The sequence below is a fragment of the Cryptomeria japonica genome, chromosome 11 (genome assembly GCF_030272615.1).
Source record: "Cryptomeria japonica chromosome 11, Sugi_1.0, whole genome shotgun sequence".
Lineage (NCBI taxonomy): Eukaryota > Viridiplantae > Streptophyta > Pinopsida > Cupressales > Cupressaceae > Cryptomeria > Cryptomeria japonica.
Window position 1 is genome coordinate 503,459,912 of NC_081415.1, and position 24,899 is coordinate 503,484,810.

General features: G+C 40.5%; 1 protein-coding gene across 2 annotated transcripts in view; it reads left to right on the forward strand.

Annotated features, from left to right (window-relative positions):
- The window catches only part of LOC131068344 (cleavage and polyadenylation specificity factor subunit 1), a 276,602-nt gene that overhangs the window by 33,539 nt on the left and 218,164 nt on the right, over positions 1 to 24,899 (forward strand). The gene's annotated exons all lie outside the window — the stretch shown is intronic.

Sequence of the window (24,899 nt, forward strand, 5' to 3'; positions counted from 1 at the left end):
TCTTAAGGTGTGAGCAATGAGCGATTTGTGATGATCATTTCATTTGATCATAATCAACATATGCCTTCAAAATCAGAGATGAAATGCTGAGTCTAAGTACAGGGAGTTATCAAACAAAGTGGAATGTTTGAGAAGGGGTAGTCAGGACATAAAGTAATGATGAATGAACCTTGTCAAATCCTTGAGATGAATGAAGCATGTCGATGAAACAGAAAAATGGAAGAAATGAAGTCACTTCTAGTGACCCTTCAAATCCCCGATCAGCTCGACTGTCACTTCCAGTGACACTTTAGATCTCCGACCTATCTCTTCTAGCACTGCCGGTTGATGGTCAAATCTCCGACCTGTTTGGTGTCATTTCCAATTGCCTATCTAAAGTCCGATCAGGTCAAAAGACTAATATATTTGGTGAGATCAGCCTTTCTTGAATTCAATGCCTTAGAGTTTTGAAGCTAATCATGTTTGAAATGGATGAAGTTGCAAAAGGTAAGTGGAAGCATGTTGAAATGCCAAGTGAGTAAGTTGAACTCACACTTGGTGTCACTTTCACTTGACCCTAAAATTTCCGATCTGCCTTATGCACTTCCAGTTCAAGGCAAAATCTACGATCTCTGCCAGTAATGCTCCAAAAACCTGATCAGCTCATAAACCCTGCCGGTTGGAGTAAAAACCCTGACCTTATTGCATGCACTTCCAGTTAAAGGCAAAATTTATGACTTTCAAAGGAGACTTCCAGTGAGGGGTAAAAATCACGACCACTGTTAGTGCACCCTCAAATCTTCGACCACTGCTAGTAGGGTCCCAAAATTCCGATCATGGTAATAGCACTTCCAGTTGGCCTAATGTGTGAAAGAGAGAGCAAATTCAGTGGATGTAAAATGAGAGATCATAGATGTAAAAGGTGTAGACAACAAAGGTTGGAAGATTTCACTTCCAATGCTACTTGAAATCCACGACACTTTGAAAGTACTGTTTGTGAGGGGCTGCTGCCTCAGGGAGATCAGTAGGCTTCTGGGGTGATAAGTCCCTTCTGATTCTCAACAGGTGGAAGTTGTGGTGATTGACAAATGGTTAATGCCAAGCTACAGTTGTGTGAGAACTGGACGAAAAACTTATATAGGGGGAAGTAGAGTACCCCGCCGTTCACGAGAGAACGTTTCTACAGTGTGCTTTACTTTCCCAGGCGAAGGTTCATGGTGGAGAAATCCAAGGAGAACCGAAACAGCATTCCAGTGAGCAAAGGTGTTCAGAGCGATTGCAGAGCAGAGGTGTGAAGTAGAAGCAGTAGCAGAGAAGCAGTGAGACTTGGAGTCCCCGTTCAGGGAGGGGGCCTGGGTCGTGTGCTGGGAAAGTCATCGCGAGCTCACGAGAGATTCAGTGGTGCGCTTGGTTGAGTTCCGAAGGAGACAGGGTCTTTGTGGACCTGGAGTCTATGTGAGAAGCTACAGCCAGGGGTGAGGTGTAGTGGTATCTATACCGGTGTTTCAAGGGTGGACGCAGATCCAGGGGTGGGAACTTGTAATCGGGTGCTTGGGAAGTACTCGGGGTAGTGACCAACTACATAGTTGGAATTGTTTGTAGACCGGGCCAGGGGCCATTTCTTCAGATCAATAAAGCTATCTTATTGTACCAACATTGTGTTCATTGTGTAAGGATTCCGCTGTGCAAGTTTGTAGGTGTTGTGCAAGTGTGTGTGTGCAGGTTCTAGAGCTTGGGAGTGCTTACAGGCGTAGTCTGAGTTCTTGGAAGTGCTTGGATCTCATAGACAAGTACCTAAAAGATCGTCGGTGCCGCACAGGTAAATCTAGCCCCATGACAGTTGGTATCAGAGCGCAAGGTTTTTGATACCCCCAAGCTAGCACACTAAGTGGGTTCAGTTTTTCAGCAGTTATGGCCAAGGGCGGGGATGGTGACAGGGAGTTAGAAGGAGCGCAGGGCTCACCCCGTGCTCACGTCACTGAGAGGTCCAAGACAAAGGAAAGGCTTATTGAGGTGACCGACCATTTGGAGTCTTTGGAAGACGAGGTGTTGCCAAGGCGCATGGAGACTGCGGAAGGACGATTGGACTTAGTTAGACTCGAAGGCTAGTTGAAGAAGGCTCTCCTAGAGATCGAGTTTGTCAATAGTTGTGTTTCTTAAGCAGGGATTACCGAGGGAGCAAGAGTGACACCACCTGAAAAGTATGAGGGCGATCGAGATGATAAGATCATGGAGAATTTCTTCTTTGACATGGGAAGGTACCTGAAATCCATGAGGGGATTGACGGACGAAGAAAAGGTGGAGACGACCACAGGATTCCTCACTGGAGCAGCTAAGCTTTGGTGGAGGGCCAAACTTCAGGACATGGAGATTGGTAGGCCGGTAGTCAAGGTAGACACATGGAATGAGTTGCGGGACGCACTCAAGGAGCAGTTCAAGCTAGAGAATGCAGGTTGGACCTCCTTCAAATAGCTTTTAGACCTGAGGCAAACAAGGAGGATCTGAGATTACATCAAAGCTTTCCGGGTCCTTATGTTGGAATTTCCAAATATGGATCAAGATCTTAAGTTGTATCACTTCTTGAAAGGTCTGGCATCGTGGGCTCAGAACGAGATCCAGAAGTTGAAGGTTCCAAATGTCGAGGAGGCCATTTCAGTCGCGGATCGACTGGTTGACTACAAGGATTTGCCGAAGGCACCGAATGCTTCGGGTGGATCCAATCCACCGAGAAAAGACAAGAAGCAGTTCCAACCCAAGGATGATGGAAAGTCTAAGGGAAAGGGGGACTCTTCTAGTAGTAAACAAAGTGGGACAGGAAAGTCCTCAAATGGTAAAGGTTCCAACAAAGGTTCGAGAGACACCGAGTTAAATAGTGATAAGAGAGGGCGTGGGTGTTTCATTTGTGGAGGCTCAGAACATTGGGCGAGAGAATGTCTGCAGCGACAAAGGTTGAACTCTACACAGATGGCAGCAGACCAAGATGGTCAGATTGCAGCGATGGGTGTGATCCAGTGTTTGGGTGCAATCAATGCCACTGAGCAGCCTAGGGCTACGGCTACCGAACCTGAGAACCGAAGCAAGTTGTGTTACGTGGAAGCCCAATTGAGTGGGAAGTACACAGTGGCCATGGTGGATACAGGAGCCACTCACAACTTTATCTCAGCCGGGAGAGCTCGAGATCTGGGGTTGAAGGTGCTGGTCGATGCATGCTCTTTCAAGGCGGTGAATTCCCCGTTCAAAAAGATACATGGTATTGTCCGAGACATACCACTGAAAGTCGGCTCGTGGCAGGGTCGCATGGATCTGATAGTGATCGAAATGGAATATTTCGAGTTGATTTTGGGTCAGGAGTTCTTGAAGATCGGCAAGGTTGGGGTGATATCTCACCTATATTCGTTGGTGTTTTTAGATCCGAAGCAGACATGCTTGGTGAAGATAACAGAGAAGCGACAGTTTGGGAAGGTTCGATGATTTCAGCATTGGGAATGAAAAAGGCAGCCAAGAAGCATGGTAAGGAACCGATGTTTCTAGTAGCGCTACTTGGAGGTTGGGATGAACTTGAGGATGTGCAGGAGACACCCATTCCACTTAAAGTAGAGGAAATCATTTTGGAGTTTGAGGACACAATGCGGGTCAAGCTACCCGCTAAACTCCCAGAGAGGAGAACTGTAGATCACAAGATTGAAATGGTAGCAGGGGCGAAGCCACCAGCACAGGCTCCGTACAGGTTATCTGGTCCAGAGATGGTAGAACTGAAGAGGTAGTTGGAGGAGCTGCTTGAGGCGGGTTACATCAAGCCATCCTGTTCTCTGTATGGGGCGCCCGTGTTGTTCCAGAAGAAGAAAGATGGAACATTGAGGTTATGTATCAACTTCAAGGCCCTGAACAAGTTGACCATCAAAAATAAGTATCCCCTTCCTCTTAATGCTGATTGTTTTGATCGATTGTCTGGGGCAAAGGTCTTCAACAAGCTTGATCTTAAGCAGGGCTACTATCAAGTGATGATTGCAGCGGGAGATGAGGAGAAGGTTGCATGTGTGACCAGGTATGGGTCATACGAGTTCATGGTGATGCCGCTTGGGCTATGCAATGCACCCGTAACATTTTGTACACTCATGAACGATGTGTTCCAACCTCTGTTGGATAAGTCTGTGGTGGTGTATTTGGATGATATACTAGCTTACAGCAAGAACATGGAGGAGCAAAAGCAACACTTGGCAGAAGTATTTCATTTGCTCCGGGAGAACAAACTTGCTTTTTGTCAAGAAGGAGAAATGTGCGTTTGCTCAGGAAGAGGTGCACTTCTTGGGGCATATCATTGGAAAAGGTTTCATTCGTCCAAATCCAGAGAAACTAAGAGCAATCCGGGATTGGGAACCCTTGCAGAATATTCATGAAGTGAGGTCGTTTCTTGGTTTGGCTAATTACTACAGGAGGTTTGTTGAAGGGTTTTCTAGATGTGCTGCGCACTTAACAAAACTTCTAAAGAAGGACCGGAAGTGGAAGTGGTCAGACAAGTGTCAGACGACCTTTGAGACACTCAAGGAGAGACTCACGTCGACGCCAGTGTTGGCATTGCCTGATTTCACGAGGCCATTCGAGGTTCAAAGTGATGCTTCAGACTTTGCAGTCGGAGGGGTGTTGATGCAAGATGGACATCCAGTGGCTTATGAGTCGAGAAAGTTGCAGGATAGGGAGAGGAATTACCTTGCCCATGAGAAGGAAATGACTGGGATCGTTCATTGTCTTTGAACTTGGAGGCACTATCTCTTGGAAACGTAGTTTGTGGTGAAGACAGACAATGTTTCCTCAACTTATTTCAAGACTCAGGCGAAGCTAACTCCAAAGCAAGCCAGGTGGCAAGAGTTCTTAGCAGAGTTTGATTTTGAGATCCTCTACAACCCAGGAAAGAAGAATGTTGTAGCGGATGCTCTAAGCAGGAAGGGACAGATAGCTGCTATTGAAGGGGACCAGGAGGCACGGCTCAGGGCTAGCTGAGTGGAACTATCTAGCGAGGTGCTGGAGTCTATCAAGGAGGGTTATCTGATGGATCTTCAGGCAGCAGAGCTGTACAAACAAAGTCGGCCTTCCTAACCATTGGAAAATGAAATAACAAAAAATTAAATAAGCAAAAACAAGTCGGCCTAATTAGATCAAGAAATGCACCCCTTCAAGGCCTATAAGAGATAGGTTGATCATTGCATTTGATCAATAAATGTTAGCAAGTTGATTCTACTTCAGCGAACTTATGTTCTAAGAGCAGCAAATTCATTATCAAGCAACAGTCTCCATTGACGATAGCAGTGATCTTCATCAAACAATCAGTGAACTTGTGTGTTTAGCTTCCAGCTTTCAAAGTGAACACACACCTCCAAGACAGCAAATTCACCAGCAAGGATAACAATTCTGATCAAGTAAGGCAGCGAACCACATCGAACTCCATTGACAATCAGCGAATTTAGCATTCGACATCAGTGATTTTCATCTTTTCCACAGTGATATCTAATCGAAATGAGGATAATTTTGCCAAATTAAAGATAGATCTGAGATTACCAGTGAGAGAAGTGTTCATTTTTAGGTCTGAATTGAGTTGTTGTGATCATTTTTGTTAAGAATCAGAACTAAGATGATGCTGATTCAGCTACAGGCTAGGCTTTGGAAGAAGTTTCAGTCACAAAATCTCTTTTGCATCCTGTTTTAAAACCCTTGAATTCATCATTTACAAGCTTTTAATGAAAAATTCATGGCAATGGATGATTATGTTCAAGTAAAGTCTGATTTTACCAGCTAGGGTTTTAGGATGAAAGCCTAGGGTTTTAGCAATTTGAGAGGATTTTAATGAATTATCAGCCTTAGAGAAGGAAATTGCTAACCTAGTTGATTAAGTTCAGCCTTGTAAACTTAGACAATTCTTGCAGATAGAATATGGGATCCCCGAAGGCAAGAGTAGTTCCAAGACAAACCCTCATCAAGGAGGATTCAAAGGAAGTAATGCTTGAATCAATGATCACATCATTGTGAAACAATGTAGGAGACACCAACCTAGGCCGAATCGATATGAAGAAGTTCCAGGGTCCCCTATATACAAGCAAGTGTTTCAGATTTTGAAAGAAGATGATCGAGAGCAGGATAGTCAACGCGAGAAAGATAGTAGCACCTGATGGCAAAGTACTTGCTTACCTATCCGAGACAGCCATTAGCGAAGCCTTCCACATACCTGATCACAAAGGCATGGTATACAAAAGCAAAGAAGGCATATAGGTGATCTTTGAGGATGATCCCGACAAATGCCTTGGCATAATCAACAAGTAGTGGATGTTGAAAAGAAGGGTCGACGTATCTAACATACCAAACAAGCTTCATAGAACTGATTTTAAGGATGAGTTTGGTGATTTGATCACTTTGCTCAACCGAGTTATGGATAGTTCTCAAGCATCCCAGTTTTAGAATTGGATGTTCTACTTCATGGAAGTAGTGTCAATTGGCGTAGAAAAGATCAATTGGGCAAGAATCATAAGCAACAACCTTGATCTACAGTTGAAGAGGGTTGACATACTAAGACATTCTACATGAGTTCATACGTTATATATTCACTTGCCAGAGCCAATGAATATGCATGATTAATATATAGAGGCCTGGTTGGAACTGGAGCTGGAGAGATGAGAGCATGTGAATCCTACGCACAACTGCATTACCCTGACAAGGCACATTTCAAGAGGGTGAACAATGCTTTCACCATGCACTTGACAAGAACACTGCAAGGTGACATTCATCAAAGATTATCCTTGTAGGTGAAGGAATTAGTAAAGAAGTACGGTGCTTGGTATATCCAATTCCCCAAGTTCACCTATATAAGAGTTCAAGGATGCTCTTGTCCGCCATACATGCTACCACACCACCCTACCGACAAGATGATACTGCTAGAGTTAGTGAGACAGTTGATCACCTATGACAAGGTCCATAAAAATAGACACAACATAGGGTTGCTTTTCCCATCTCAATTGGACAATCGATAGAAGTATGCCCATCCCTACAGGCAGCTAAGAAGTTAGAAGAAGAGTTGAGATCTTATTCCCTTATTTCGTATTCTTCGAAAGAAAACTTTGATCCTTATGGCAACATGAGAAAAGCTAATGGGAGAAGGCACATGCATAATCTGCAATTAGAGGATTATTGGATGAATGCCCAAGATGATTTAGAGATAAGGAAGAAGATTCGTTCTAGGCTACCAATTCACATCGTCAGGATGTATTGAGTTTTCAACATTCCAGATCAAGAACAGGATAGTGGAAAGCGCCTCCAGCCTACTTATGAATGAGATAAAAACAAGAAAGTAGAAGTCAATTTGATTGATGTTGAGATCATTGATTTGAGAGACTTGATGAAGCCAGTCTTGGTCTACACATGACGATGGGTAGACATTCAAACTCAAGTTGAGGAGCCAAAATGCACAGTTGACATTTGATTTGATGGGAGATTTAGACCCATCTGACGAAGAAATGGAAAGTATGACCGTCGAATCACTCTAGAGGCTCAAAGAGAAAAGGAAGTCATAAGGATCAACACACAAAAGGCATAAATCAAATTTAGGCTGTCCTTCTACTAGTGCCTCATTCATACATGAAGTTGAAATGAACCAAGCAGTTACCTAAGAGAGTCAGTTACCTAGGGGAGGCATAGATCAAGGTGTGAACGAATCCATGGAGTCTACAATTTAAGACAATAGATGTGAGAAGGCAAATAAAGGGAAGCAACCCCAAGTACAAGACAATCCTACAATACAAGGGCAAGCTAGCAACAAGGCAGCCGAGGATGAATATGTTGAAATAGAGAAAGAAGATGATGAAGTAACTTTTCCGCCTTGAGAAGATCAACAGCTCAAGGAGGTGCAAGTGGGAGAAGAACGATCTGCTATCCCATCATGGCTTAGGGAGAGATTGGCAAAAGAGGTCATAGTAGTAGAAGAGGAGCCTATAGATGATTTGGACAACTTCTTGAATAGAGCTCAAAAAATGGTTGAAAATAAGAAAGCCACCAAGTTGTCCAAGATTACAAAGGATAATACAAGATCCCGAGTTATACAAATTGCCACTCCAAGAGTATACAAGCCCAAAAATGAGATCAAAGCAAATGAGTATGACTTGGAGACAATTGAATTGAGTCCTCCCACCACCGAGCAAGCAATGGAATATTTGAATGACACAGTGAAGACGGTTCAATATATGTTGAAGATTGAGGTAGAGAAAAACAAGAAGCTCGAGAGAGAGACGAATGCATTGAGAAACTACCTATAGCAACTCATTGAACCGATAAGACAAACTGATCCTTCAAACATGCCTCTACCATTGCTCCCTCCAAATTTAGTTGAATATTTAAAAGAAATGAGGATTTCAACACATGTGATGAAGAATTGTATAAATAAGTACTTAAATAAGGCAAATGCATTTGTGAAAGAGCTAGTGAGAATATTTGATAAAGTTTCAGGTGTTCTTGATAGGAGTCACATCCTCATGGTTGCTTATGATGTTTTCACTTTCACCAAAGATTACACCATTATGAAACTGCGAGCATTGATGAGCTTACCCAGGCAAACTTTGGTGAATGATGGAGTCTTGATAGGGCGACAATCATATGACTTCAAGTGTTGGTATAACTTACTTCGAATGAGGAAAATCATGTTTGAAGATATCAGCAGTGGTTGCACTCAAGTGGAAAATGCAACAAGTGTGATACATGATAAAATCGTGGCCGTGGTTGAAATCATACTTGGAAAAGAGATGAATGCAGGAATCCATATAGATGCTGATCAGCTGGTTGAGAGAGTAAAGTTCATTTTCTTTGGGACAGTCGATCTACCTTCAGAGAGATAGTTGGAGGAGATGCAATCATTCATGACACTTGCAGGCAAGACTAAAGATTTTGAGCCGGAATGGGAGAAGATCTTTGTTATTGCCTTAGACGAAGTGAGGTTCATGGAAGATCAATTTAAAGTCATGCCTAATGCTCCAATAAGTGAGATTGAATGCATAGTGTCCAGATTCATTGAATTTGCATCTAAAGAAAGAGATAAAGGGAACAAGGTTCTAGAAGAAAGTTTGTTATGATCCCATGTGGTGTCTATTTTTTCTCATTGGAGGATTTTTCCTCGAACTTTGTGCCAAATGGATGTAATATTCCCATTGGCTGATTTTTAATAATTTGCAATAAATTAGGTTTTTTGTTGTAGCAAACCCTAATTAGGGTTTAGGTGTCAAGATCTTGGCCCTTGATTTTGATTCAATCTCAACCACTCATTGTATATTAGAGCACTATATAAGCTCCACTCATTTCATTTGTAAAGGATCAATTAGAAGAATTTGAAGAATTGTTGCTTTAATGCTGCCAGGAATAATAAAATCATTGAATTGTTGGTGACTTATTGTGTTTTGGAGCATTTGCTTGTTTCTTCATCCTTTTAAGATAAAACTTTAAACTAAAAAAGATGAAGATAGAATCAAATTTGCTTAAGTATTTAGATGAATGGAAGACATTTGTGCATGATTGATGTTGAAGCTCCTATGTTCACACTAGTATTTCATTGATTGTGAGGTATCTTGCGTAGTCAACTGAACTCATTTTAGCCAAGCTTAACTTCAATTACTACTTCTTCATTGATATGCATCATCTTGATGGTGTCTATGTTTGTCGTAGTGATTTGAACATCATTAGCTATTGTTAGAAGATTGCACTAGCTTTGTGGAGTTGTTCTTCGGATGTCAAAGCAAAGCTTAGTTGAGTTTCACTTGAAATCGTCCATCATTCTTGCATTCCTAGAGTTAGTATAGCTTTTTTAAACTCTTACCCCTTTTTACATTTTTTTTATCAAGCGATCATTCATAGTAGTAGGAAAAGAACTTCATTGCAGTATCTTTCGTAAGAATAGCATTCCTTGTGATTAAGAATTTCATCTCCTAGAAGAACAATTACGTAAGTCCCCTTGGAAGAGTAGCAAACACATCAACCATTGAAGCTATCCACATGTCAAGACCTGTCATTATTGACCTTGGAGTCATCTCAGGTGATCCTAGCGTTCAGCACTAGAGAGGTCTTTGTTCAAGAGAGGATAAAGTATTAATACTTTATTCTATGTTTGAGGTGTCATAAAACACACATCAACACTAACCACCTCAGTTTCATACTTTGGTGATTCCCCTTTACCACTTCCACAACTAGCTAGGGAAGGAAAATTACTGTCATGAATATTTTCTACCATCTGAGACACATGTTTCAACACTCCTATGAGATAAGGCAAAGTAAAAGCACTAGTAATTTCCAGTGTCTCATAATCACAAGATACCATAGGATGCTTGACCATCATACTAAGATCCATTTGGAAAGTTTTCAAATTTTGCTGTTCCCTATGCACAATCAAAAATTATTTGTTAAGGACTCAAGGTCACCTACTGATGTTGACTCTTCTACATCATTCACGGACGACTTGCATTTCATAGACCCCTCTTCAGAGTCATCAACTCCAAGAGGGGAGAGGAGCCTGATATGAAAGATTCATTTTGTCACCTTCAAAGAAGACACCACTATCTCAAACATCAATAAATTTTTTGAGACAATTGTCCCCTAACAATGTTGTACACCAACATTGTAAAAATGCTTGAGGCCAAGAATACTTGTAACTAGGTTGAGGGATAAAGAATTAGAATGCTTGAATATAATATGCAATCAAATGCTTGAAACCTTTCCTTGAAGAAGGGTCGTGAGGTTTGCTAGGATGATACTTACAAGCTATCCACACTGCAAAGGCAAAGAAATCCTAAACTTTTATTTATTAGACCGAGAAATGAGGATACACCATAAATTAGAGATGCCAACCTCAAAAGCTAGAGCACACATGAGCACAACTCCAAATGACATCTCCATAAGTAGAGAACACACACTAAGTAGCATGTGTACACATGAGAGAGTGACACAATAAAAACCCTCCAAGCCTATGAAGCCTACCACTATAACAAATAATTAAAAGGCTTTGATGAAAGTTGTCCTCACCAAGAATAAAGTGGGGGAGCCATACATAGGGTATAGCAAACTGTGCAAACAATATAGTAGAGAGGTGTAGTGGGTGCAACACACAAAAAAAGGGGAACTTTAAGATGGTCTTTTATTAGAGAGAAATATAGCCAACCTAGCCTAGCAATTCAAATAATTGTTGCTTAAAGTGGAAAATAGAGACTGCTTATTGCCCACATTCACCAAAAAAATCCTCCACATTAATTACATTCTGAAAAGCAATGGGTATAGAACATGTCTTGAAAGCTTCTGTTGAGATCCAATGCTTTCTTTGATGAACTTTGCAACTTCTAGTTTGGGCACCCCATCTTACTTAGGCCCATAAAAACTACAGATGAATCACCCTCAACAATTAACTTCTCACAACCTATAGCTGAAACTATTGATAGACGTGCTACAATTGTTTCCCATTTTGCTTCATTATTCTATTTATGCCCCAAGAAGAAGGGACCTTTTCTCACAAAGCTAACCAAATAATCTCTAATCACCACCACAACCATGGGCAAAGCTGGATTACCTCGAGACACACTATCAAAATTTAATTTGAGAATGCCCCTTGGAGATGGTTTTTTTGACACGTTTATCAATTACCCCATGAATGAGGGGTGAAAGGGTGAAATTCCATTTTTAGCAAATACTAACCTCCTTATTTGAGAGAGAACACATCATTTTAGATAACACTAATTTGACATATTCTAAAAGAGAACCTTTGCACCCAGTACCTTGTCCAGGGGAAGGAGATACCTTAAAGGTCCTCTTGTTATGTTACAACTATAAATCCCAAATGGTACAAACCAATGCAATTTTCCAAAGAAAACACAATCTTTGAGTACCTCTTGACCAACTAGAAATATGCTATCTCAAAGCAGCAAGAAATACCCAACCCATTCCCAATTTAAGAACAAGATAATTCCAAACAAATGTAGGAGCAATGAAGGAGCAAGTGGTCAACTATTCACCATCGACTTTACAAAGCATAATTTGAGAAGGGCCATGAGAGCCACTTTTAATCAAATTATCAAAGGGGAAGATTTTATTCAATGCTACCAACCAACAAAGGTGTCGCTTTTAGGAGGTGTCCAACTACAACAAATCATATCCATCAGCCATTCACAAAGGAAGGGAAGTGATGATCCTTCAATAACTCGTAGCTTGCTTCGACCTTATACCTACTAGAAGGATCATTATTTCAACTTGCTGCATCTGCTCAAGATAATTGAGGAATTCTTATACCCCTAGGGTGAGAAGATAGATCCTTATGTTCTAGAGGTAAGAATAGGGAGTCAAAACCTTCCCAACACTTTCTAAGCCTTTATTGCTCCAAACTGTATTGACCAGAAATTACAAATCTTCAAACCTCAAAGCCTCATTGGACTCCCTTGAGCTTGTTCCCCATCCAAGAGTCCCGCTAAATATCTGCTAAAAAACATTGTCTTAAATACTAGGACAATTTAAAGGACTTGTTGGTGTTTGTTTTATCATCTACCAAACATTAGAATAGGATACCCGAAGGTATTCTATCCTCTCATGAAAAATCACTACTGATTCCAAGGTCTATATGTGCGAACAAGCGACTTTAGTGAAATGGCTTCTTGCGTAGTGTATGCTGAAAATCTCAAGGGGGACTTACGTTTAACAAATGTCTTTGAACTGCTGGACTTAGACGGATTTAGCAATTTTAGGCTCTCTTTTTTTTTTTTTTTTTTGATTTTCAGGGTTTAGACTTTCAAAAAGGAGAAAAGAGATAGGGTTTAGGAAAGCTAATCTAATCCTACAAACTCCGGAGACAGTATCAATTGGATGCTCTCGAGAAACCAAACTTTGCTTCGCCACACTAGGGACAACTACACAAAGCTGGTGCAATCTTCAATGGATTGTGCTTATGATTAAGATATTGGGATGCACGAAGGATAGGCTCACATTAACTTTGCACGGTGAAATGGAAATCATCCATTCACCAAAAGTATGAGCGGAGATACACCATTGATTGACACTTATCAAATCCTTCATTCAAATTAACAACAATGAAATCAAATCTAAATTAACTTTAACTAAGTGTTGAGGAAATTGAAACCCTGCAAATCATTCAAACAATAGGGATTACAAAGCCTTAAGAGAAAGCGCACATGCAATATATTATCTGGAAATGACCTTACGCAACAATACATCAAAAACCTCACACTCTCCAAATGAGAGGAGGTAGCCTTATATAGTTTTTCAGAAATAAATGAACGGCCGAGATCAAACATTGATCAAGGGCCTAGATTGAAAGTTATAAACCCTAATTAGGGTTTCCCAAAACACTATCAGCATGCATGAATAAGAAAGTGACATGTGGCACAATTGCTAATCACACTGGGGTGAGCGTCCACTTTCCTCCTTTGCAGATTCGATGTACCTGGACACAATAAGCTTGACCTCCTCCATGTTGACACTCGGCAAACTGCTAATTTGGAAGTCAATGATGTCCACCTCATCGGTACATGTGGCGAGGATGCTTTCCCACTCAACCGCTCGGGCAAGAAAATTTTCATCGATGAAGAGAAAGTTTGCAATCTTCGAGAGATCGCCTTTGTCAATCATCCCTGAATCCTTGAAGAAGCTTGATCGAATCCTGGCTCTCAGGTTTTCTGCCTGCAAATGCTTCTCCCTTATACTTTCTCTCTTCTAGATCTCAGATGCTACATGAAATACCTTGCTCAGGATCTCCCTGACACTTTCCTCTGTCTCAAAGCACTTGGTCTTGGATTTCTTCAAAACTTCAATCTGGGTGACCAATGTATAATACCATGTGCTAAAGTCGTACCTATCTCCGGCCTGTATGATACCTGCATCCACTAGGCTTCTTTTCAACAAGCCTCAGATAACCTTCAGATGCGGAAGTGTCTCATCCTGAATTTCCTCCACATCCTCCCAATTGGTAGCTAGATCGTAGATACGATTGATCAGCGAAGAGGCCGACTCATGTGCTGACACTAAATTTTCTATCAGTATATCAGCACGTGATGAAGCGTCTGAAATCCACTCCTTGGCCCGTGTGAATGAGCCCTTCATATCCTCATTATCCTTCATCGATTCCTGCTGATGAGGCTGTGGAGGGGTAACCGGGATCTCATGGTTAAGTGGTCTAGTAAGATGGAGAACATACTTTCTCCACTGCTAGTTTTCTTCTTCAACCTTCTTCCTCTTTTCTTTCTCCTGAGCTAAAATTGTCTTCAGAGCGTTACAAAAGTCATCGAAATACTGGACCTCTTGGTCTTGGGTGGGCTTACCCAGCTCTATGGTGGTGATCTTGTATTCATCTGCAGCGACATTGTCCCTAGTTTTTCCTTCTTTAGGCACTGGTATCTGGACTGTCCTGAATCCTGCACTGTCTCTCTGAATCTGAGAAAACTTTGTGGTGGGCTTGGGTAGTTTAGCTATAACTGGCTCATTCACCTTCTCCAGAAATGCTGTTGTGATTTCTTCGGAACAGGCCTCCTTGGGTACCTTAGCCTTTATTCTTTCCCTTAGCCAATCTGGGGTAGTTGATTGCTCTATAGTATTCTGGTCAAATCCATCATCTGTCCCTTCTGGGTTTGCAACTATGCCATCTAAGAAGACTATGGGAGATGTAGGCATCTTAGTTTGCTCTCGGTCTGGACTTTGGACAACTTCCTTCATTATTTCCCCAACGAAGAAGAAGGCACTCTTACTTCATCATTAACTATGCATATGTTCATCTCCTATTCCTCAACTGCATTCTGATCAGGCACGATAGAAGCGACACTTAGGATGGACTGGCCTTCGCTAGACTCCCTTCTTTCCCCTACAATCTTCTTTCCTGTGACCTTTACGGAGCTTCCAACTAACTCCTTCCTCTTCTGAGACCCAACACTTTCTGGATTCCGGGCATTACCTGTAGAGATACTAGGAGTGGAGGACAAAGAGTCATCCACTCCCATCAATTCGTAGGTCAAGGTCACACCTTTGGACTTTAATTGCCTTGTCCTTTCAGATGTCCACCACCTAGAATACTCAACCACTGTCCTCATGAGGTCGACTAGATCTGACTTTTCTCCCTCTGCCCAATCTATCAAAACTAGTGGTTCATTCTTCATTTTTTCGAAGCCCGGCTGCTGAAGCTCAAGGCTATCCTCTACTCTGAAGACCTTTGTTGCTCTTACCACGCTCAAAGGAATTCTTGGCCAAAATCTCTTCCTGATCTCGAAACTATCGGCTGTGTTAGCCCAATAATCTTCTAGATCAGGCCTGTGCTCAAATGTCATTCCTTCGACCTTCTTTATTCTGTGGAATGGATCGAAATTCCTTCTTGCCTTGTACTGATAAAAGGGATACTAGGCCAGCTCCTTCTTAGTAGTCGCAGTAGCTTGTGACGATGGACATGTCTCCAGCCCATTACCAATTGTAAGAGAGGAAGTTCCTGCCTTCTTTTGTTTATCCCTCTAAATCGCCATATACCCCTCCAATTGCCTCACAACCTCGAGCAACACAACTCGGTTGGTAGGGTAAGCTGGAAGCTTGTAGGGAGGCTCAGAGAATCCTTGAATTCTAAGGTAAGTGAACTTTGGATATTGGATATACCAATATCCAAATCAATTGATGAAGTCCATAGACTCTTGAGAGAGCCTCTGGTGCAGTCCACCTTGTAACGTCCGTGTGATGTGCATGAGGAAGGTATCATTTACTCTTTTAAAATGGAACTTTTCTTCCATGTGGAGCTGGGGATAGCAATCATAGACTGGAAATTGGTTCTCTTTGTTCCCTACTTCTCCCCTGCAAGTGAGGCCTCTGTATCTATAGGTTCTGGCCAAACAATAAAACAGGTACGAACTCATGAAGAAGGTCCTATTCGCTTCTAGGTTCCTCAACTGGCTGTCTAGGTTGTCGCTAATCATCCGGGCCTAGTCTATCATCTTTACTCCATTCATTATTTCATTAATGAAATAATACATCCAGGGCTCGAATGGAGCACCTTGGGGATTTCCCATTATTCTGTTGAGCAGGACGATCATGTCTCCAATGTCTTCCTTGAAATATGGTCTTACCAAGCTCTTCCTTTGAAGTTTGGAGGCGCTCTTCCTTGGCTTGTCCAGCCAGGAATGGTTGACATTGGCGTCATACTCCTCTAAGTGGTCTTGATACATGCTATCAACTTCGTCCTTTGTTACATACACCGTGTTGTGGTACTTTGGGATCCGGAAGGCCTCGCTGATGGTCTCATCACTGATGTTCGCCAGCACCCTTCCATCAGGTGCAACAATGTCTTTACTGCTGGGGTTGTAATGTTTAGCGCATTCAACTACTAATTCATTGCATTGCATGGTGGGCAGGAAGCCAACAACATGCATGATGCCACTCTTCATCATCTTTTGTGCGGTTGTAGTAGGCAAAAGGTTGTCTAGACCGAACATCCGCTTCTTAAATTCCCTCAAATTGATGTGTCCGAGGTTGGTGTCGCTAACGTTTTTCCACTTCGAAGTCATCCTAGACTCTGGAGGAGCGTCTTTATCCTCTTGAAATTTCATAGTGCCTAAGATCTGCAAACAGACAATAAAATTTTAAGTTAGAAATTAATTCGTAATTTGAAGATAATAAAGGGGCTGCGAATGGCTAAGTGTTTGAAAATTTCATTTTATTCTCATACTTAACCATAAAAACTGGATTTTCTTCTAAAAAACCCTTTAATTTCGAGGGTGGTTGTGATTGTAAATCAACACCAAGTGTTATAATTCCAAAACTCTCTTATACTTAAAAAAAATGATTTTCCTCCCCTAGACATTCGAATAAATCCGCTAAGCATCATTTCTCAAACTTTGAAAAATACTCAGAAAATACATAAATCTGCATCATGAATTCAATTTCACCTTTGAATAGATGGAAGTAAGGCTGTAAATTTCTCAACAAGATTCAGAAAATTCGGGAAGGATTCAACAATTCTTCCTTATACCAGTTGGCTTTTCCTAAGAATCTGTGAAACTTTTGCCAAAAAGCTTTCCCAACTGTAAGCAATGTCGAAATTTCTTCAGATGAACTCCAATCTGAAAACACTTTACAATACCCTCTTTTAATAACTTCGAACTTCTTAGTGTAGAAATGAAGTTACAACAAAGTATTTGTAAACAAAATTGAATCTTCAATTAGAAACACTCAAAAAATCATCCAACTCATGTTTCCAATTTGAACTCCACTCTTTAGGAAAGTGTTGTCATTTCTCTAAGTTCGAAAAAAATATCTTCCAAAAGTTTTTAATTTGGCTACAAGTTCGAAATCTTAGGCAATCTTCCAATATTCCCTTTCTGAAAACTTTCTATTTTTGTTTTTGAGTTTGAATTGCTTCATGGATTTTGATGACATCACCCCGAACTTGTTTGACTTTGTTTGACTCCAAGGCATAGGGCGGAGTTTTGGAGCTCTCTTCATGGGCGGACTTCCTTCATGTTTTGCGGACTTCTTTCTTCTTCAAAGCATAGGGTGGAGTTTGATGGCCCTTCCATCTTAGGGCGGAGTTTTCATGCTCCCTCTATGGCGGTCTTTCAAGGTATCATGGAGGGCAGAGTTTGAAGGCATCTCCTTCAATATGTATGGCGAACTTTTGACGTGACCCCAAGGCATGGCGGAGTTTATAGAGAGGGTCGTCAACATCACACTTTGCACCTTGGGCAGACTTTTGAGCTTACTCTTAAAGGTGGACTTTGACACTTCTCCATCAAAGCAGACTTTCCAACTCCCTTTCCAAGGCAAACTTTAGGAGGGCGGAGTTTAGTGTTATCTCAAGCAAGGCTTAGGGTGGAGTTTTATGCTCCCTTCATAGCCTCTTTAACCCATATGGCGGACTTTGACCTCTTGTTACCAAGGGCGGAGTTTGAAGGTATCTCCTTCAACATGGAGGGCGGACTTTAGAAGGCCTCCACCATCCCTCTTCAAGGCGGACTTTCATGAGACATCGAGGCGGACTTTAGGCCTCTCTCAACATAGGGTAGAATTTAGATTTATCTCCTATGGCGGACTTTGGAGGTTTCCTTAAGCATGGCGGAGTTTTGAGACCACTCCCAAGGCATAAGGCGGACTTTCTACTACCCCTACATGGCGGACCTTGGACATTCCCCATGATAGGGTGGACTTTTGGAGGTCTTCAACGTTGCATCCACTTCCTTGGGCAGAGTCTAGGAGGGTCATCAAGGAGGGCGAAGTTTTGAGACATGGCTACCAAGGCGGACTTTTCAAGCATCCCTTCATTCCATAGGGCGGAGTTTAATAACCTCTCCACCAAGCATGGCGGACTTTGGAAGTTTCTCAAGGCATAGGGTGGAGTTTTATGTGTTCAACATGGCAGACTTTTCCCACTCCACAAGGCATGGCGGAGTTTAGGAAGGCTCCCACATGGCGGACTTTTTGAAGGTCTTCAACGTCAAGGTGAACCTCTCCATTGCTAGCATCTTGATCATCTTCCAACATGGCGGACTTTTGAACACTTGCCATAACACTCAACATCATCCATTATCCAGACTGAGAAAAAGTTTGGAAAATTTCAAAATTTCACATTTTAACCAAATTTAACCAGATTAACTTGAAATTTGAAATCCATACTTAGGGAAACATTTGAAGCAATACGACCCCTAAAATGTAGGGAACTGGCTTTTTAGGTCAAAACCTGGAAATTTTGGGTCCCAGTCAAAGCAGGTCGGTGGTATCAGTGCAAACCCTAGATTACCATTCTGAAAAAGTGAAAAGCAGACATCCCTAAAAAATAGGAAAAACTTTCTAAAAATAGCCATATTGGGGATCGGGCTAAAAACACCCAAAATGAAACTTCCTAAAAAATAGGAAAAAGCAAAAAACCAAACTTTCTAAAAATAGAAAGTTGTCCAAATTTGTCCAAATCAATTGTGATCCTTGTCCTTTGGCCTTTCTAAGCACTTTGGTGGTGTTCATACTCTGGAATCACATGGTTTGCAAAAACTAACTTTCAATCCTTAGGACCCGAGCTGCTCAAAACTCGGCAAGACTTGGCAAAATTGAAGCGGAAGGCCATAGGACACTAACAAAAACCCAAGAAAGCAGGAAAAGAGAGGGTCCCCATTTGCAATGGGGCGATGTGTGAAAAAGGTCACAACAGGACTCATGTAGGTAGCTCCAAAAATGATCTGCATCTGCTAGAAAACACAATGCCAGCTTAGCCCCTAGAGCCAAGTGTTGAAGGCCTAAATCCTTCATGTTAGCTCTACCTTATTACTTTTTGTGAGAGACCTTTGCCCAACCATGTAGGAGCTGTACATTTCTACAATAAAATAATTAGTTCTAAAAATGCAATGTTTCCATTTTTTCCAGTGATCACTCAAAAGCCCTAGTTTCACCTGTAGCCACCTACGTAGGTGAAATCAATGGATAGGAGATGATATTACCGTCAAGGAGGGCTTATACTTAGTCATTTTTTTGACTTGGGTGGTTTTATATCTTAGGCACTTTATAATAATTCATTATAGAGTTACTTTTTTCTATAATTAGAAAATCTTATAAAGTAACTTTATAAAAGTGCATTATATAAGTTATAAACTTACATGTTACTTTATGCCAAAATAGAAACTTTCATAAAAGTAAGTTTATAAAGTTAAAACATAAGTGCACCCCATGGTTTGATTTCCTAGGCAAAGTATTATAACTTAAAAATGGTGATTATTTCATGGTAAGATTTCCCTCAAGTTGAGCGCTCAAATTGGAGGAATATTCTCCATGGCATCTTGGAATTTTGCATCCCTAATTTGGGTGTTGGAATTAGGGAAATAAATGAGGCTTCCGGTGAGGTTTTGGGCATTATTGGAGATTGTTATTTTTTGAGGATTATTTGCATTTGCAGGTCTGCAACGCTTTTGCAGGGTATGAAATTGGGTTTGAAGGCGAAAATCTTTAGACTTTGTGTGAGAGGATGAAATCCCCCTCACCTTTGTGCCATTGATTTAGTCTGGAATGTTTATATTCAGCCATTAAGGGCCAAAAATCCAAGTTTGTGAGCAGCTACAGCAAGGTTATAAGCTGAATATCAGATCTGAGTAGGTTTTGGGAATATATTTCAGAGTTTGTGGCAAATTGTGGTCTACCATTCTCTCCCTAGCCAAATCGTACCACCTGGAGCTTGCCTGGATTTTCAATAAAATAATTCAAGGGGTTTTGCCTCAGTGTTTTCATACAAATTTTATTGTCAGCAGCAAAAAAGAGGAAATCCATTGGTTATTTGGTGAATTTGGCTCATACTAGAGCTACAGGAGCAAAACAGTGGGGTAGAAGACACACCAAATTGGTGTTTTTCCTGGGGAAAATTTAGAAAGTGCACTGGAATAAGGATTTCTTCATTAAATTGTTTTTGATAATTATCCAGTAGATGAATAAAGCTCTCAGGAGTCATTGGTTGCAGCTGGAGTTGCTTCATTCAGTTATTTCACCTGTTCAGGCCAATAAGACCCTCTCTATTACCTGTGCTGGACTCCTGGTAGGCCATTGTTGGCTTAGATTGTTGAAGAAAAATCATTTACATTCAATTGTTTATTGTTGATAAATGAAATCAGAAATCTGAGATTAGTTTCCAGTTAATTATTTCATGTGTCATCATTGTTTTTCATTTTGCAATGTCGATTCTCAAAGCTTAAATCATAAAAAAACTCAAAAAATGCATAAAACCTCAAAAAACACATTTAAAAACCAAATCTCCAACCGCTGGCCAAAGATATCAGGCTCAGAAAATATATCAGATTATTCCAATCAGCACTCGACATCTTTCAAAAAATTTATAGATGCTGTACAAAAAAGCTTTTTGGAGATGTATGGAGATGATGTTTGACAGAAATTGGCAAACTCCTAAGAAAAGATTTGACCTATTTAAAGAGAATTTGCATTAATTTGATTCTGAGTAAGTTTTCATAGAAAATTAACTGGGACAAACTTGTAATGTCCCCTTTTCTAGCACACATTGTATGATGTTGTCATTAGCTTATTTCTCCGTGGTCCCGTAGGCTAACAAGGACTTTTAAGGGATCTTGATGACATTTGGCCTAGGCAGTTTCAGTTACAAGTGTTTCTGAGGTGTTTTGATGTGTTTTTGTGTTACTTACTATTTATAGTAAGTTAGTTGGGCCTAGTCAGGATCATCATTGGTTCATGAAAAATATCCTGTCAATGGTTATTGATGATATTGAGTTGAGATTTTAATAATCATTTGCGATTATTAATTAATTTATCAATAAAGTTAAGTTATAAAGTTAAATATTTTTAAAATATTTAACTTTATTGATGTGGGAACTTAAGTTAAAAGGGAAAGTAATTTAAAAATTAAAATTCCCTTTATGAAAGTATATGAAGACATGAATATTAAAGGGAAAAAAGTATATCTTTAATCCCACATTGGCTGGAAAGTGTGTGAGGTCTCCCAAGAAAGTTATAAAAGGTTCCAAAGAGCTCATTTATGGATATTCTCAGTTGAATATGATATTTTGAGGATTGTTTTTGGAGATTTATCTTCAAGGGTTTGTGAGGATGAAATCCCTCATAAGCAACAATCTCTACGCTGTTGCAAGATACTGTCTGGAGATTTAGTCAAGTGCCTGCGAAAAGGAAGAACATTTAAGCACAATATAAATTTCATTTTTAGTTTCATTGTCATCAACATATTCATTTGGCTGGAAGGGATCATTTTCTAGTAACCAAGGAGTGGAGGCTGAGTGCTATCTTGTGGGGTTGTATTGTGTGCTGGGCCGTACTGTGTGCTGGGCCATACTTATTGCTGTGTCTCCTATGCTGGCCGCTCCATGCCTCTTCTACCGTTTCCCTTCAGACAGGAGTATGATAATACTGCACTGCTTTGAGGTGATATTTGATGGTCTTTGGGGGTTCGTTATTTGCTGTAGTTGAGTCATCACTGGGCTGTACCTGTGCATTGCAGTCAGAGATAACGTCTAGGGCCTTATGCTACAGATTTGTATATCAAATCAGTTTATGGACTGCGAATCTATGGGTATTTTTCAGTCTGATTACAATCTGGAATCTATGTAATTTTCTCTGTTATAGAGACATCTTGTACTGTTGAATCAGTTTGCAAACTCAGATTTAGGTGTGTTGGTGAATATTTCCCATCATCAGTTGTTCATTAATAGCTGTAGCTTTGTTATGAGCTTTGTTTAATATTAGAGATATTGCTAACCACAAATCAAGCAAACAATTTAAAAATGAAAAAAAGACCTAGGAACTGCGTATTACAGTGGGTATCTGAGCATGTATGCCAACTGTTTGACATAATACTTGAGTAATATAGAAGAAGGGAAAGTGCAAAAATTCAGTGGCCAACAGGGGTAGGCTATTACAGTGATGGCTGAGGGCAGGGAATGAAGGTGTGAAGGTGCTGTTATAGCCACAGACTCACCATTAGCAGCCGTGTCTCTTTAACAACCACCTATACCTTTTGCCATCCTTTGTAGCCGTTGATTATGATTTGAGGATGCTGCTGAGACTAGCAAGGATAGACATAGCAGCAGATTGGAGCAAAGTAATGGTGTTTACCAGCTGGTACGCACATGTGGGTAGAAGGACATTTGAAGACCTTTGACATTGACTGTGACTGAGTTGTACCTGACCGTATTCGGCTGCAACCCTTATTCATTTGTGAATATTTTGGGGTATGTGATTACAACTTGTTAATGTATTCAGTTTTGAAAAGACGTTTCTATAATCTAATCTGAATCAGTTTTAAAAGAATAAGTTGTGTTCCTATCTTGTGATTGTTATGTATTGTCGTGTTTATCTTTCCTTCAAAGAAAAAGCATTGCACAATACCAATACTTCCAAAACAAAAAAACAAACTCAGAAATCAGTTCTAAAGATGAATGCATGCCAAGTGTTTGACAAAATGTCAAACCACACAACCTGAAAACATAAGTGCAGAAAGGACGGGTCTTTACAAAACTAGTGACAAAAAAGAAAACCGAAGTTTGCAAGAACCTTGAGAACTGTACTCGACACATCTTGGAAATTTCTTGTGAGGCAACAGGGAGGGAAAGATTGGTTTTATAATTTTTCTTTTTTAACTTTTAATTTTTACAGAATGCAGTAGAATAGAAATTTTTTAATGTCCGTAACGCCAAATGCAGCCTATGGACAACTGACCCAGCCATTTTATCTTTTTGCAATGCTGATCTTCTGCTACTTTTCTTGACGATGAATTCTGCCCTCAATACTTATAAAGCATAAACTCTATCCTGATTGAGATTTTACGGTTGTTTGTTGATTCAACAACCTCTCTTAGTTTCCTTTTACAATAGTTTTCCTCCTTCACAAGTGCCCCTGGTCATTTCCAAGTGGATGGTGGTGTCTTGTGTTGAGTGAATGTGGATTTTTTATGCTTTTGTATCTGATTTTTAGCTATGCTCATTGATTGTAGTGTTGATCAAGTGACCAATCTCACCAGTGTAAGGGGTTCTGCAAGAACATTCTATTTTACAAACATCATAGTTCTAGGGAGGCTATCTCTAATCCTTTGGAGAGAGGTTTAAAGTCTCGACTTTCCCAGGTCATTCAAAAGTTGGTTTGATAGCTTTGAATTTTTTTTTTGAAATTTTGTTGGAAGTACCTTCAATATATGGAAGAAACGCCATAAGGATGTTGTTTTGTCCACATGTTTTCTGCTTCCATGGTAGGCTGTGGATTGTCTTAATGACCTAGCAATGTGTTTATACTTTATAATTGTGGACATTTAATTTAAAAACTCTACTCCTGTGGGATATTTCTGGCTCAATATGTTCATTGTTACAAGCTCGAAAGGTCAGTGTGCCTAAGGTTTTGAAACACTGGCTTTGGGTAGGATGATAATGAGAAAAATCATGAAGCTATAGGTGAGTGTGAGTGTTTGTTTTAACACTTGGTGCCATTGTGTCTTCTAAGATGAAGGCTATCAAAGAAGTGTAACACAACTTCATACTACAACTTTGTGAACGTAATGTTCATTATGTTGTTGAGATGGGTGTGAAATTCCTCTAATTTCCAAGGCCATGTTGCCGGCTTGGCTTCGTGTCATCAACATTCCATCATCTTGGTTTCAATGGAGAAGAGTTGAGGGCCTTGTCCTCAAAATTTTCCTTAAATAGATTGAACATTATTGGGGATAGTGGTGATCCCATAGCAACCCCGTCTGATTTTGTAGAATTCTTTATTAAGGTTAAAGAAATGGATCGTAGACACAAATCCACAAGGAAGTAGGTCTCATTTCCTATCCACTTATTAACTATTTCCATCATTTCACAAATTAGGACCTTGGTGAACAGGGAGATAGCAAAGCTAATTAGGATCTCTCATCCCTCACTTTCATGTCCTTAATGAAGTCAGTGAAGTGGGTAGAATTTTTGATGAAAGAACTTGAGTTTCCTTCTACTGGTTTGATTTTCTTGGCGAGGAACATAACGGGTTTGTTAGTAGGAGAATTAGTTGTGTCAACAATAGGGAGCAGCATATATCCTAGAGGGTGACGTTTTGCTAGGAATGAGATGCTTTTTGATACATGTTCTAGTGAGGATTGAGCAATGACTTTTTTCACCCTATTCTCACAGGTTCAAATCCAATCTCATGTAAATTTCACTGTTTGATATATTGTCTATCACCTTGGTTTCACAATCAATTTTGTTAATGACTGCAATTGCCTTCCCTTGTCAATCTTCATAATAACAATGTTCTCGTTTTCCTTCAACCCAAGACCCTTTTTTATAATGTCTAAAGATGCTTTAGTAAATGTGACATCAAAGAGGTTAACACTTTACTTGTTTTCCCAGCTGTTAATTTTGCCATGGGACAAATTTCCAGTCACCTTTCCTCCAATGTTGGGG